General features: G+C 36.9%; 1 protein-coding gene across 5 annotated transcripts in view; it reads right to left on the reverse strand.

The window, feature by feature from the left end:
• LOC105382700 (FH1/FH2 domain-containing protein 3) overlaps positions 1-17226 on the reverse strand; it is a 76329-nt gene that overhangs the window by 41155 nt on the left and 17948 nt on the right. The window contains exon 1 of one of the 5 annotated variants that reach the window (XM_048632370.1): positions 15790-16270. The exons of 2 other annotated variants lie outside the window; for them this stretch is intronic. The gene's annotated coding sequence lies outside the window, so the exon portion shown is untranslated. Of the gene's footprint in view, positions 1-15707; positions 16271-17226 lie in introns of those variants that run through there. 2 more of the 5 variants (XM_048632369.1, XM_048632368.1) reach the window with 2 other exon arrangements.

Consider the following 17226-nt stretch of genomic DNA (forward strand, 5'->3'; position numbering starts at 1 on the left):
GGAGCGACGCGATCGATCGAACCGCAACCAGACTTAGTAGAAGTGCCAGGTCTTTCGAGAACTCCGTAGTTCCACCAGGCTCTTGCAAACGTGTGCGGGGGAAGACCACAACGCAAGCTTGAGGAAGGCAGACTTACTGAGCCGGTCTATGTCTTAGCGCACTAGACCTCCGGAAGCGACGCGGTCGACCGAACCGCAACCAGAGCTAGGTGTGAGCACTAAGACGACCCCACGAGTATTGCCTTTCTGTCCGCGCGTGCGCCCTTTTATATGCGGCTTCTGTAGTGGGGAGTGGCGGCACGCGGCGGCGGCGAATCTTGTTTACTTCAGTGGCAGTGGAATCTTCCATGACGTCATCGAGTGGCGGCAGCGGCGGCGGCGGATGTTGTTTACTTGCTCGCGGCCGTGGAATTTTCCGTGACGTCACGCTGGCTTCTTGTTTCTATGGTGCGCGGGCGTCACATTCTCCCCCTTCTTATGGAGATTTTTACCTGTAAAAATCACCGTCTAAGTACATGTTGTATACTCTGAAATCCTTTTGTGGTTTTGCCCCTCAAAACTTGCGAAACTTAACTACCTTCATACTTTTAAGTGCTACTTAGAAAAACTAATTTACTAACTATTCCAAGAATAGTAGTCCTATACCTACATAAGCGACTATTTTACTAACTATTTTAACCAAATTTTAACAAATAGTACTCCTTCTGCTTTTGACTTTGAGTACACAGAATAAAACAACAAAAAAAACTTTGTCAAAATTGTGACGAACCAAAAATACCTCAAAAATACCAACAAAAAAAATAAAAAAAATGTAGCTCCTTTGCTATTAAAAAGAAAAAGAAAAGGACAGGGAAAACCGCGCTCTTATTGCGATTTCCTGATATATTTAGGGAGACGGACTATCCCACTTCGGTGTCCCCCGTTCCTTTTTTTTCCACTCCTCTTCTTCTTTTTCTTCTTCTTCTTACCATTGGCACTCTTTATATGCATTACCCCTGCCTTTTTCTCTTGTGATGGTTTATGCGTTTGACATGCTTCGCATCTGCCCACGTATCTCGTTACGTCCTTATACATCCCAGGCCAAGTGTATCGTTGGGCGATTCTGTTCAAGGTTTTCTTCACGCCTAAATGTCCCGCACCTGGGTCGTCGTGATTTTGTTCTAAAATTTCTAAAGTTTCCTCACGTGGTACGCATAATTTCCATTCTGAATATTCTTCTAATTTCATGCCGTACAAGTGGTTCGTGATTTTTTTATATAGCTTTCCGTCTTTTATACAGTAATTTTCGTCTTTGTTTTGGTTTTCCGCGATTTCCTTAAATTTCTTGTCATACCAATTTTGTTTTTCGACTGCACTGGCGTATCCTGGGTTCCTAGACAACTCGTCGGCTATTTTGTTTTGTGTCCCGCTGCGGTATTGTATCTCGAAATCATATTTAGGATATTCTCCGATTTCCTTTTTTGCTAGGACTACCGGTGAGCTGTAAGGACTACTTGATTTTTCTATAATGCCGTCTTTTAACATCTTATGTACGTGTTCATTAATGATTTCTTGAATCTTTGGGTTCCGTGGGAAGTATCTTTGCTTGACGGGTTCCTTATGTTTAAGCTTTATTTTATGTTCCACCCATTTGTTACCGATTGGGCTGTTTTCGCATTTCTTGAACTCTTCATCTAGGACTTGTTCTAATTCCTTTTTTTGAGCTTGATCTAAACTATCTTCTGATGGTATTACTGTGCTTTTCATTTCATTTGTTTCGGCTAATTCAGGTTTAATATCTTTATTTTCCTCTATCTTGGTCCACTTTATGTCCATCCCTAGTCTTTTTAAGATATCCATCCCGATTATTATCTTTTTCGTGTTAGGTAACATGTTGACTTGGTGTTTTATTGAAATGCCGTCTATTTCTATGTCTAATGTTAGCGCTTTATTTATTTCTATTATGCTTCCGTCGGCTAGGATAACTTTCTTTATTGTGTCAAACTGCATTGCTCCTGCGTCTAATAATTCTTTGTAAATTTCGTGGTTTATATATGAATTTGTTGCCCCCGTGTCTAATAATGCTTCATATTTCTTCCCGTTAAGTTGTATCTCAATAAATATTCGATTATCGCGCGTTACGTCCCTGATTGTGTACGATTCATTTTCTATTGTTCTTGATTCTTTCTTCAGGCAACAATTAAAACTGGTTCTTCCCATGATTCCGCATTTACAACAAAATATTGCCTTCCGACTCCTACATCCTCTAGCTAAGTGGTCCGGCATTCCACACTTCCAGCAGTGTGTTTCGCTGTTGTAGTTTGGATTTATTTTACGACCGTTGTTTGACCTATGTATTCTATCGTCGTCAGGTGGTCTACGGTTGCTTGACAATGTTGGTTTTGTTGCGGCGTTTGGTGTTGACCTTGATTTATATCGTTCCGCGTTCAGTTTTTCGAAGTCTTTTGTTATCGAGATGAGTTCGTTAAGTTTACTGAAATCCTTCCGTTTGACGTAGTATTTGTAATTTGTGTTTAAGTTTTCGTAAATTCTTTCGAGTTTTCCTTCTTCTGACAGTTTCCCGTATCGCCTCATTAGTGTTTGTATATCGGTTAAATAAGTATTGAAATCTTCTAAGTATCTTTGCTTTCGCGCGATTATTCGTTCTAATAAACTATTTTCCTGGTTATTCGGGTAATAATGGAGTTGAAATCCTTGTATAAAGTCGTCCCAAGTATTCCAGAGACTTTTATTGTTCCTATACCATGCTAAAGCCTGTCCTTTAAATATCCTCGGTAACAGGTGTAATAATTTATCCTTATTCACTTCTGTGCCTTCTATGAATTCATCTAATATTTCTATGAAATCTACTGGGTCGTTGTGGTTATCAAATGTGATATTCCATCCCAAGACCGCCTGCATGATTTCCTTGTTCGCTTGTATTTCTGCTGTTATCTTGACTGCTGAGCCGTCTGTCGGGCTCCTGGCAGTCGTTGTGCTATTCTTTTCTTTTGACATTTCCTCTTCTGACCTGCTATCCTCCCAAATTTCTTCCCCCCTATCTGCTTGTTCCCTTAGTTTTTTAATTAATGTTTTTCTTAAATCCTCTACTGATAAATCTTTAAACTGTAACTGTATATCCTGTTTTTCTAACTCGTTGATTAAATCCTCCTTTTTTAATTTATATATCCACGATGACATTTATTTATTTCTTTTCCTATTTCGTTCCTTCTTACTCCGTTGTTATTTCTTGAATCCCGGGTTTATTTTACTTTTTTGTACTGACCGTACCTTTCTTTGTGACTGGTGTTTGACTACTGAAACCTACCGAATCACTTACTAAACTGAGTCGATTTTGACGTATCCTACTAAGTTACTCATAATACGACAAAAACCAAACCTCCCTTGTGGTTTGACCGACCGATGAAAACGAAAGACTACCGAAGTACCTACTTGTACTCTTGGCCTGAATTCCGAACAAAATGGTCTTCCCGTTTGGATTACTAATTTTGGGCAACAAATGTAACGTAAATCTTATTATTACGAAACAAGTGGGCCTACCCTTTTAGGGTTTTTACGTTGGGCGCCAAATGTAACGTAGCGCCTTAGGGGCGGCTAGCTCAGGGGGTGCTACGCTAACATAAATGAACCTAATGACTGATCATTTGGGTTACCTATCTGAGTGGAGTTTGAATTGAAACAACTGATTTGGTTTTACGAATACAACGAGGATAAAATCTTTGACTTTTATTTATATATAATGCTTAACCAACAACACGATATAATTACAACATACGGCCCAGACTATGAATACGACCAAGAACCGATAATCTAGTTTTATTGACAATTCTGATGCGACTCTTTATGCTTTTAAATGCTTTTGGATATGACAATTATGCTTGCGGCTGAAGGCCCTTTTACAGAGAGGTTGAGGAAGCAGGGGTGGAATAAACGTGGTACAGAATCCGGCAGTTCCTTTGGGTTCTGGGAGCGACGCGATCGATCGAACCGCAACCAGACTTAGTAGAAGTGCCAGGTCTTTCGAGAACTCCGTAGTTCCACCAGGCTCTTGCAAACGTGTGCGGGGGAAGACCACAACGCAAGCTTGAGGAAGGCAGACTTACTGAGCCGGTCTATGTCTTAGCGCACTAGACCTCCGGAAGCGACGCGGTCGACCGAACCGCAACCAGAGCTAGGTGTGAGCACTAAGACGACCCCACGAGTATTGCCTTTCTGTCCGCGCGTGCGCCCTTTTATATGCGGCTTCTGTAGTGGGGAGTGGCGGCACGCGGCGGCGGCGAATCTTGTTTACTTCAGTGGCAGTGGAATCTTCCATGACGTCATCGAGTGGCGGCAGCGGCGGCGGCGGATGTTGTTTACTTGCTCGCGGCCGTGGAATTTTCCGTGACGTCACGCTGGCTTCTTGTTTCTATGGTGCGCGGGCGTCACAAAGTAGATGCTTTGATTTCGGGACAATAAAGCCTATGTTGGAAGTGCGGAATGGGGCAAAAGGGGATGTGACCTATGACGCATGATACCCAAGATTGCTATCTCTCTCATCCCGTGCGCCAATTTTACCTGTCATAGCTATGTCCTTCAAGTTTTTGTTGCAAAAACCGGTTTAAAGGGTTAAAACGTCATCATTGTTTTAGTGACGTCGTTTTAGTGTTACTCCTAATGCGAAGCAGTTACATTAATTACAGTGTTGATAAGTAATAAGCCAATTTTTTGTTGTTGATTATTATTAGAATATTATATCTTAAATTATACATCTCCGAAAGGATATTGTGTTTTATTTTAAGGTAAAGTCCTATAAAATACCCTATACATTTTAAGTAGTTACCTTAAGCATAAATAGCATAATAAATTATAACTTTTGTGGCTGACTCTACATATTTTCACAGTCGAGCGAGTTGACGACAAAAAAAGTAGGTAAATACGGTAGGGGCAACTCGCGCGCGGCGCGCGAGTCAAAGGCGCGCGACTTGACGAAGGACTCCTTAAGAATGCGAAAAATAATAAATATCACACTGACGAGCAATGAACAATAAAATGCATTTGAGTGCAATTTATGCAGAAATATATTAAATGTTTCGAAGCTCCCGTGTAAGTTAGTTTATAGGGTGGAATTTTATCAGTGGCATTTCAGAGTTCGTCAGATAATGACAGTTGGTCATTGGTTTGGTGCAATGATACATACAGGGTGTTGCAAAAAGGGTAAGGCATACTAAGCCGTAAAAAGTCACGTGACCAAGTTTCTATGAAAAATAAATATTTTTTTCGCGAATTTTGAAATTCTGATCTCAGTATCTGACCAACCTGAAATGCTCAAATGATGTCAGCTATATTATTTCCATAATTTTTCATGTGCCTATGCGTATTTTATTTTAGAACGTTTCATTCTGCTGTGTCCTTGTTCTTCTCATACTGAAAGTGTGGGACTAGTACCTACTACTAGTATAAAAAAAACCTATTTTCAGGGAGCCCACTGATAAATCTCTACCCTATTTTTTACGATACCATAAATGACACAGTAAAAATGCATTTACTATCTGTAATTGAGGTCCATAATTTATATGCGGGGTAATGTGATGTCTTTCCATGTCACTTATTGTGGGCTCGACTCCCCATATAATAATTTGCAAGGACAAAAGGTTTCAGTCCGTTTCCAACGTATATTTAAGTAACTTTTTTTGTATTCTGTGGGATATTTCTAAAGTTGACCCCACGGACGCCTTTCAATTTAGTTATACGCATACTTTTGATTTTATTATGTGTAATAAGCGAGATTTGAATACGAGTTTTGGGAAAATCTCGATCAGATGTTACGAGTACCTACATAATAATCATTGTTAATATAGGTGCATATTTAGTACATGTATATTATGTGGCAAAGTGTAACCAATTCGGTCAAGCAGAATGTTTATGTACGGTCATGTGCAGAGAAACCTGACCCCCCTCTCATAGTAACAATGTTTCTGAGAGAGAATAGATTTTTATTCCGTATACTGTACCTTAGTAAATAGTTTTTGTATGTGTGTGTGTGTAGGTATTAAGTATGTGTCATCAAATCTTCCCACAGAACTTCAACGTTAAAATTATGATGACAATGGGAACCCAAGTGACGATTTAACGGTACTTGATGTTTTAGTCGCAATCTGTACAAAACGGTTTCTCAAGAGATTATAATGGCAGTGTTTTAAGCTCCGTACAGACCGGCCCAACGAACGCCCAACGATGGATATTTATCATACATAATACAGGCCAGATTGCAACAACGAAGGTCAACGAAACCCGTTCGTTGGCGTTCGTTTGGCCGGTCTGTATGCAGCTTTAGACAAGGTCGACTAATAGAGCGACAATCATGAGTACTATCAACAATAGCGATAAGTATTGACCCACAAACAACTTGGGAAGGCATGGAGAGCACTTCCCCGTGGTAGAAGTCGAGTGTTGTATTTGTCGAGACGTTTTTTTTGCACTGGCACTCCATCTAGTTCGTATTAAAATCCTAACTAATATTATAAATGCGAAAGTAACTGTGTCTGTCTGTCTGTCTGTCTGTCTGTTACTCTTTCACGCCAAAACTACTGAACGGATTTGAATGAAATTTGGTATACATATGGTCTAGACCCTGAGAGAGAACATAGGCTACTTTTTATCCCGGAATTCCCACGGGAAAACTTTTTAAGGCGAAGCGAAGCTCGCGGGAACAGCTAGTCCTACATAATATGTATCTGTACAATATTTTATGATCAAGTGTGCCATTCGATGGTCCTATTTTTATCGTTATAATAAATATGTAGTGCTTTTGTGTACTCACCTTTATAATAATGATGGAGGACAGTGGCGGTTTAAAAATATAACGATAAGAGACAAAAACATGAATTAATTCTAAATTCAACCTAAAATATAATTCTTTATGTATGTAATAGCATAAGTTGTTTTCTTTAAATAAAGATTTATTCTATTCTTATGCTACGAAAATCGGATTAAGCTCCTTTTATCCGAAGTCAAAATTAAGGACAATTATTATTTTTACAGTGGTAATTTTATTTTTATCCTAACTAATATTATAAATGCGAAAGTAACTGTGTCTGTCTGTCTGTTACTCTTTTACGCCAAAACTACTGAACAAATTGAAATGAAATTTGGTATACATACGGTCTAGACCCTGGGAAAGAACATAGGCTACTTTTTATCCCGGAATTCCCACGGGAAAACTTTTTTAAGGCGAAGCGAAGCGCGCGGGAACAGCTAGTTTTATATAAAGCAGCGAACATCTTGTGAATTTTCGAAAGTTTTTATGTATTGAGCTCCTAAGCCAATTTCGACTTACTTTTCCATATCTTTAGCCCTATAAACATAGTATTTTAAAGTCGAATATTGTGTGCAGAATTTTAGTTTTTTGCGCTTCAAGTGGTATTATATAGTTTATTGACCCCTGTACGTGATCATTACATCCTTAGACCATCATCAGTATCATGACGACAACTGAATTTCGATTGGTTGGAAATTTCTGTGACAAAAATTTAGACTAATAGTGTCAATTCGTTAGTAAGGACAAAATTTTAAGGCTAGACGTTCCTAGTTCCCATAGCCGCAGAACTAACTAACAAACATGACACCGTGTAGTGGCTGCAGTGTTACCTGTAACACTAGCTAGTGATGTGCCACGGTCGACTGTTTACAGTCTAAATACCTAACACGGGGCGCAAGACGCGACTAAAGTTTTCCATTGTGTTCACTAAGTCTTCTATGAGATTATAGCAAGGGCGTACCCAGGATTTTAGCTAGGGGGGGCAGCTCATACCTGTTCCAAGATGATGGTCGGTCGGGTTATATTGAAACATTATAGATAAAAGAATATTAAATCAAAATATCTGACTAAAAAGAAAAGATACTTTGTTTCCAACACTTCATATTGCGAACAGTAAGTAACACGTTTTTAATTCCCACTTGTAAGGAAAATTTACGTTTATTTTATCTTCTAGGGGGGGGGGCAGCTGCCTGTATTTTAGACACATGGGGCACAGGGTTTGCAATTTACCTACGGCTACGTAAACGAAAAACAGTTTCTGTCATCAGCACACATTGTCTGTCAAAAGTTTCCGCTAGAGGCGCCAGAAAAAGTAAACTTTAACTATCAAACTTTTACTAGACGTACTGTGTCCCATCTCTAGGGCCCAGTGCGGTCAGTATACATGGGAATCTCACACATGCCCGACCCTGGGCCCGTGGGCGGTATATTGGACGCAAAGTGAAAACTGCATAATATATATGTGAGTAAAGCACAAAATCGATTATAATAAATAGACTAACCACATGCTACTCTGTGGCGATCCAACGTGAAAATGTTATCCTTATTTATTATTCGAGAGCCTTTGACACCTCTACTTACCTATCTGTTTAATGAAATAATAAGTCAAAAGATAATTCCACAACAATGGGAAACTGCAGTGATAAGACTACTCTACAAAAAAGGTGACCCCAAAGAAATTGGTAATTATAGGCCAATTAGTCTTCTCCAGACAATTTATAAACTGTTCACTCAGTTAATACTTAAACGAATATCGCAAACACTAGACTTCAATCAACCGAGAGAGCAGGCCGGTTTCAGAGCTAAGTTCTCCACAACTGACCACATGTTCACATTGACCCAGATCGTTGAAAAATTCTCAGAATTCAAAAAAACTATATACATTGCATTTGTGGATTACGCAAAAGCATTTGATTCCATATTACATGATCCACTGTGGCATGCTCTAAAAGAACAAGGAGTCCCCAAACAATACGTTGAAATATTAAAGGAAATCTACTCTAAAAGCAAGGGAGTAGTCAAACTAGAGCGGAAGGGCGACCCCTTCGTTATCAAACGAGGAGTGAGACAAGGAGACCCTGTTTCCCCAAAACTCTTTACAGCTCTATTAGAATACACCTTTAGAAGATTAAATTGGGACTCTATTGGACTGAACATTAACGGAGAGCAACTAAATCATCTGAGATTTGCTGACGACATAGTGCTCCTGAGTGAAAGCCATGAAGAGTTACAATTTATGCTCAGCACATTAGATGAGCAAAGTAGAGCGTGCGGATTAGCTATGAATCCCGGTTCTACCTTTTTTGGCATAAGATTTATTTGCCTAATCTCGTATTGCATAGTAACGTTTGGTCAAAGTCTCGTTACGCCGAAAATCGTATGGCATAAATCTCGTTTAGTAAAAAGTTATTTCGCATAACATTGTTTAGCCTTATAATGGTATGGCCAAATCTTGAATAGCCTAATAATGCTATGGCATAGGTTTATTAGGTTTATACAAAGTAATAATATTCGTTTGGCTTTAACTTTGACGAAGCGTCTCCCTACATAGCGCAAACTGGTGCCTTGTATTGTTTCCGCTGTTTGGAAAACGCTCCGCTCCGCTTCGCTGCGCTCCGCTTTGGTTTTGATGAACATGTGCACCTAACACGCTCCTCCTCGCTTTGCTCGTCGTCGCACCTATTTTTAGGTTTCGATCTCATGGGGTTTGTAATAATTATATTGGTCGTTAACTTTCGATTTTTTGATCATACAATATCGTGATTTTCGGGATGTAGGAGAAAAATACCACAATTTGTACATTTACTACATACTTAATATATTATTTATTAAGATAACATTACGAGAAACAAGATTATACATAGGTATAGACGAACATAAATTTGAGCAAACGAAACTTAGGTGTTTAAAGATTGTGCCTAAAGAGTTTTAGACGAAACGAGCCTTATGCCACATAAGTCTTGGCAAAGTGATGGTTCGGCCAAAAAAGTTTAGACCATACGAGTTATGCGAAATGAGTTTTGGTCAATAAAGATTATGCGAGATGAGCGGAACCCATGAATCCCGATAAAACATGTATACTCACAAACGGCGAACAGAAAGACACACTTGTCCAAGGGAAACTAGTGAACTACGTCCAAAACTATGTCAACCTGGGGCAAAATATTGCTATGGAAAACTGGGGCATCAAAGAAGTGGAGAGAAGAGTAGCGAAAGCGTGGAACAAATACTGGTCGTTGAAAGATGTCTTCAAATCCAAATTGCCATTAGGACTAAAAAAGAAAGCCTTCGACTCTGTAGTACTGCCGACGCTGCTCTACGGCTGTCAGACCTGGCCTCTTACAAAAACAATAACCAACAAATTACAAGTTTTCCAAAGATCGGCAGAAAGAAGTATGTTAGGCTTAAAACTAACAGACAGAGTGAGGGCGTTGGACATCAGACATAAAACAAAACTCATAGACGCAGTAGAGATGGCATGTAGCTTAAAATGGAGATGGGCTGGCCATATATCACGAGTGACAGATGGACGATGGAGCGAAAGGGTGCTGCACTGGCAGGTACGGGACACTCGGCGCGGGCGAGGCAGGCCGCGGCGGCGCTGGGTGGACGACATCGTGCAGCTGGCGGGCAGGACCTGGACGCGGCTCGCGGCAGACAGGGACCACTGGAGACGGATGGAGGAGGCCTACGTCCAACAATGGACGTCCCAGACTACAATTATTTAAGAAATACTTGCATGATTTAAATAAATTTTTATGTTTTGTTTAATGGAATTTAAATTATTAATATTAATTAAGGCTTAATTTAGTAAATTATATTAGTTATTGCTATTGGTTTGTATGATAGTAATGTTTATTAAATTAATCTAATTATGCATTTAAATTATTAATATTAATAGTAATTTTGTAAAATATATATAATTTGGTAAATGATATTTAAAATTTAATAATTTGTTAAGTACATGAAATGTTGAATTTTTAGGTTAATACAATGAAATATTTATTTTAATTTTACACTATGAAATATTTAACTAATGATTGAATTATTATGATTTTAATGTATTCTCTATCGCATGGAATTTCTATTAAGTTTGGGAAAATAAAGGCTATAATAATAATAATAATAAATGCAAATGCTTCCAAATGCCCGGGACCCCATGGTCCCGTGATGGTAAAGACACAACATAATAATAATAATAATATTTATTATTCGAAAATTTTAAGGATGATAGAATATGACATTATTGGTCACCACAGATTAGTAAAATATACAAAAAAAACTTATAAACTAGGAAAAGCGATATCTAACAAGCAACTTTGAATACAATGAAATAACAAAGTGTAGGTAAATAATTTAAAAAAAATATGATAAACGTCAAATAAATAAATTCCAATGAACATTTAATGCTTAGAACCACTTTGCATATAGACATTCTTAAAATTTACTTCTAATATTTTTTCATGTTTAAAGGCTCTTTTTTATTGGATGCCACCACGATGCGTCTAATTGATGGCAGTATTGATTTTTCAAAGTTGAAACAAGATTGTTCAAACAACTTCGTAGTTCAGTGTTAGTTAAGTGTGAAGTTGGTAACGAATGCACCATTGAACATTATCAAACTAACAAACAAAACCTAAAACTAACTTTCAAAGATTGTCAGACACTTAGCTACAATTTCTGCATAGTCGGTTGGATCGTAACCAGGGAAAAAATGATCAATGGGAACAGATGTGTCAAAAGTTAAGCAATAATCTCTGGTTATGCTCTAACTATGGATAAATTGGCACTTAGTTTGACAAAGTATAAAATAATAATTGCAGCCAACTTCAACAAGTTAGAACTATGAAGTGGTTTGGACCGAGCTGTACGATACCATTGCATCGCCCTGACAGTGATTGTCCTATACCTACCTATCACGATTCGACTGTGATCATTTTATAATACAAATCTAAAACATAAAATCAACTGATTATTATTATTACAACTTGTATTTATTGACGTACTTAATTTAATTTATCAGGAGGAACGATAAATCTCCGTTATAAAGGAAAAAAATACACAGGAAATTAGTAATAAAATAGTTCCTAGTGTTTCACACCTTAATATGGCGGTCTCGGAAACCAATCATCGTAAATTATGAAGAGATCCTGTATTTGGAGAATGTTATAAAATATTTCTCATCGTAAAAAGGATTTTTATAGTACCTACAAATAAAAAACTCATATAGGTACCTATTTATCTAAGTCAACTCGGATATCCTCCAAGTTCTTGGTAAAGGATATAATAAATTAATAATATAATGTATAAGGCAGATTTTACTAACGGAACCTCAAAATACCAAGTTTACTCGTATGCACAGGTCGAGAAATATATGTTTAATCTCTGCCGTAAATCAGTTCTTTACCTACCAAAAAATATAACTGTAATTGTATTTAACGCACCCAAGACGTAATCTTAATGTTTTTATTGTACTTTATCCAAAATAGTCACCAATACGTTCCCACGTCTGATATTGACTCAAGTTTTTGTCTCAGCTAATTAACAATGTAAAGAAAACATAAACACATCATTAGCAGTGAAAAATCTACATTGAACCTGACAACGACAACTGGCAAAAAAATAAATGCTCTTTTTAAAACATACGGGCTCAAGTCTTCTCCATTGTCAGTTTCAAAGTAGCCACTCCGGATTTGCAGGTTTCGAATGCAAAATAATATGTTTGGTCCGTAAGAAAATAAGATTAAGAAACTAATAAATATAATTATAAAAAAAAGTTGCTCAGAATGACAGTCAACACCATGTAGGCTTAATATTGCCATACCCTTTTTGATAAAGAACACCCTCTATAACTTAATTACACCTAATTATTGTCTTATTGTTCTACTTGACCCTTGACATTCAACAATAAAAGTCAACATAACTTCATTATCTATGATCCGAAAAAAAGTAAACAAAATCGATTTAGCTGTTTGGTAGCCACGCACGGTACCTACCACAGACAGATAAAGAAACACGTTAAACTTAAAACACCGCTCGTATTGCGTAGGGGGGTTAAAATAGTTAGCTGCATCCCATATACCTGCAAACTGACAGTAAAGGCACAAAAGGGGATTTTAAGCCAATAAAGTGGATGTCTGTTACAGGGGGGTTACCTTATACTGACGAAAAATTTATGAACGAGATCTCTCGTGCATTCGGCACCTGTAATATAACGGGATAGAGTTGTAGCTTGCGCGTAACGTTCCGAAACTATATTTTCTTCATATAGAGTGACCCCTCAGAACCGGTGGTGCAAGAATCGAGATACATTGGCTATAAATAAATACTGCTCGAACTTTTAAATTTTGTAGCTATATAGGTATAGCGTTTCCGTGTACGACTGGATAAACCTAACCTACTTTTAAAGTCACGCCACATTCGTCTTCAATGTGCTTGTGGTAGCTGTATATTGGATATAAGACCTCGATTTTGAGCATGCATTCAATAATTGGTAAGTTTAACACTTGCGAGCAATGAAAAAGCTCCAGTGACAATAGAATAGAATAGAATAATATTTTATTTCAGACCACGTCCATAAAACATTGTCGTATTGTTCTACTTGGCCCTTGACATTCAACAATAAAAGTCAACATAACTTCATTATCTATGATCCGAAAAAAACAATAGCCAATAGCAACAAATTAATCCGAAACGAAAAAGTCTAGCTTAATGACGCCGTTTGCAATATTGAATTACATTTAACAGCGCATCAGAATATAACCAACTAAAAACGAATATAATTATCAATTTCTAAATTAATTGTTTTAAAAAAATGGGGTAATTTTTGGTACTGACATTGTAAGTGGAACTTTTCCCTTGCTCGTGAGGTAATTGGTAATTATTTATTAAAAAAAACGTTGCAGAGTATTATATTAAAAGTTGTATAAAACATTATTAATACTATTTTATTTAGTTATTCCAGTTCCTGATAGAGGTAGTTTGGTAGGTATTATAGTATAATACCTACATACCTACCACTTTAAATTTAACAAAAACTAAATAATTCCAACATTTAAAATAAATAATATAAAATTCAATGAATTTAGCAAAATGGAAATACCGAAAGTTGTTCGTTGAATTCTTTTGTATGGGGAGGGTCTAATCCCGTTAAAAAAGTGTTATCGTCCTTTCTTAGCTTTAACTAGTACGGGTAGGTACTAAACAAATATAGATAGCTCTGATAGTGTAGACAATAGTTCTTTGTGTAGTAGTTTTTTTTTAAGGTGTGAAGTGAAGTGTCTATTTTTAAGGGCGTGGAAACCAATGTTCGGGGCTACCCCCAAGCGTACATTGTGTATAAATTTATACGCTTTATATTAAAACCTATAATTTACTCTAGCAGAAATAGAATATCTTATTTTGTAATATTTCTTGATATCGTTTGAAGAATGATAAAAATAAAGATATCCCGTAGTGAAATTCTATATAAATTTTGTCTATCAATTAATTGTATGAGTTGTATCCAATCCAATGTAATTAATTCAAACAGATTTCGCAATAGTATTTGTGGGTAGTTCCAAAAATTATGAACTGTCACTGGAATCATCTTTGCTGAAACGAAGTATAGGAGACTTGACATAGGTAGCTGTTCCGGTGACAGCTCACGTAAATGTGTAATATTTCATCATTCTATAAGATTTTAAGTTTGCAAGTTGTGGTAATTGGCTCTTGTGGTTTCAATAAACCCATCTAATCTATGTCAATATATAATTCATTAGTAGGTAAATATTGAGATATGGATCAATTTAGTTCGCTCTCACCGGAATAGATAAGTTTGTCGCTCTGTATAGGCGACTTGACATAGGTGACATAATTATACGTATACTGTGGTGACATTGACAGTCATCCCAGAAGCCAGACGAAAGTCATGGTCACTGTCAGGGGGCAGTCTCAGGGGCCTAACTCCTGATTTACGACCGGATAGGTAATCGGGACTCTATAGCTATGTATGTATTTAAGGTTAAAATTGAATGGCAGCGCTCTCTTATTAGTAAAGTCACAGTAACCGCCAGAAGCCTTAGTACTGCTAATATTTAACTTCGAACAAGAAAACAGGGATGTTATAAGTTTTAGGAGTGTAGCTCGGAAATAAATTGGTGTATAAAAGAATTTGAATCCATTATTTGGTATGACACGTTACGTATTCAATGACATCGACTCAAAATAAAATGTATTGTGGAAACCTTTTTTATTGGAAATTCAAATTTAGGGTTGCTTGCGCAAATAACATTTTCCATGTTAATTTTTATAAGGTTTTAAATTCTCAGTACTTAAATAAAAAAAATTGCCTTCAGAATCGGTCGCAATTAAGGATTCTCTGAATTCTTATAGGGTAGGTATGTATTAGTACTGCTGCAACAACCTTATAATTATTGAACACCATTACAATCACCTGCTCACCTGTCGTACCATTTAGTAGGTAGGTAGGTAGGTAGGTACTGGATTTTTGTTTTTTTTGTGCGTAAGTTTCAATTTGAAATTATTTTGTAGGTATAACAGACTAATTATTTCGATCAAGTGTTTATTTAAGAATAGGTTTTTTTCACTCTATAAATACCTAGGTAATAATATTAATATGTATGTATCAATGTCAAGTTTTACAATACTCTACCTCAATTTAACTTTAATAAGTAATTATAGTACTTCTTACTAACAAAAACACTAACTCTAATTTAACGCATTTAAATTTATACATAACTCTATTAAAACTACTGACTTCTAAAAATACAACAAAATCGTGGAGAAAAAAATAAAAGGATGTTAGCCCAACCAGACCATAGGCAACATAGAAGAATGCCTGTACCTAGGCAAAGAAAACAACATGAAACAAGTTTACAAAACAATAGAGATAGCAAAATATTTTTACCATATCGGACCTCAGAGCAAAAACGCCGGCTGGCACAATGCAACAAAATTAAAAACTAACACACAAAATTATCATCACGCACCGTATTATACGCAAACTGTCAAAACATGGCCAAAACCCACTTCAATTCAAAAATCGAACTCATTAATTTTTTTCATAACTTTTCTTTCGTCTTTAGACAATGGAACTGCAACGTACGGCTAACACAAAGCCTTTTGGCTGACTGCCCCAAGTAGCCTGCTCTAGTCCCAGGTACAATCTTACACTATAACCCGACCAAAATAAACACCTTCCATTCACTAAGCAACTGGTGGGTGGTACACGCTCTTGCACGTGGTCGAGTATGCAAAAAAAACTATGGGAAGAAAGATGAAGCCCAACTGACTTTGAGCCTTTGCACAGAGTAAACAAGATAGAAAATCCGCAGATGTGACCTTTAATTTTAAATTTAATACTGTTTCTATCAAGATCAAGTGCTAGATAATCCAACTATTACATATTCGACAAGATGCCGGTCCGTTGTACCATACTAAATTTTTGTTATATCACCGATTAATTACATTTATATTATTATGCAAAACCACGTATTAATAGTCAAGGTTATAAAATTTATAAATACAAGCAGTTTCCACTCCAACATGTAACACCCATCTGCACTGATGACGGAAACCACATAATCTTTGACAATGACATCACTCAGTTGAAATGTCATCCGACTGAGAAAGACTGACAGAACTATGCCTGTCTCTTTCTGGCCCGTGTTTCTCACAGACATCTCCCAAGGATAACCTATGTGATTCAGTTCAGTGCACCCGGCAAAAGCCTTAGCCTTGGTGCACAAAGTAGACACGGCTTAGACTGACTTTGGTAACCTTGTCTACAATTTTACGTTGCATAATCCGATCTATAGACTATTTTTCAAAGGTTGTCCGGTTGAGATTGCTTCGAGCAATAAGGCCGCCTTTTTGTACTGTTTTATTTAAGTACAAAGTTGTAATTTTATAATAAAAAAAATTAATGCGTAAAATCAAGAGTATTATAATTTACTCTTTTCTTCGAGAACTGATGTAAAACCGTGATCAGCGGGATGATCCCAATCATAAATGACACCTGTTAAAAAAAAGGTGACTGAGCTCGTCATTCTTGACAATAAAAGTAATCTCGAATGACCACCGGGCCACCCCTTTTGACTAACTACACTTAGCCTTTTTAACACCCTGTATTTGCGTTGGACACAAAATACATAATATCCCCATATAAATTTAATAAGCTCTGTAATCTCTGAAATGCACTATGAAATCATATTGAACATTTATGTAAAAATTTTCTCTTCCAACCAAAGGTTGCCTGGTAGATATTGCTTTAAGCAGGTAATAAGGCCGCCATTTTGTGCTGTTTTATTTACAAGATGTTATGGTGTATAATAAATAATATTTTGTTCTTGGTAATATAAGAAAGGTGCATATTACCTATATATCTTTAAATTTTTATTATTTGTTTGTAACGTTAATAAATTAGT

Source organism: Plutella xylostella, chromosome Z (genome assembly GCF_932276165.1).
Source record: "Plutella xylostella chromosome Z, ilPluXylo3.1, whole genome shotgun sequence".
In the NCBI taxonomy this organism is placed as follows: Eukaryota; Metazoa; Arthropoda; class Insecta; order Lepidoptera; family Plutellidae; genus Plutella; species Plutella xylostella.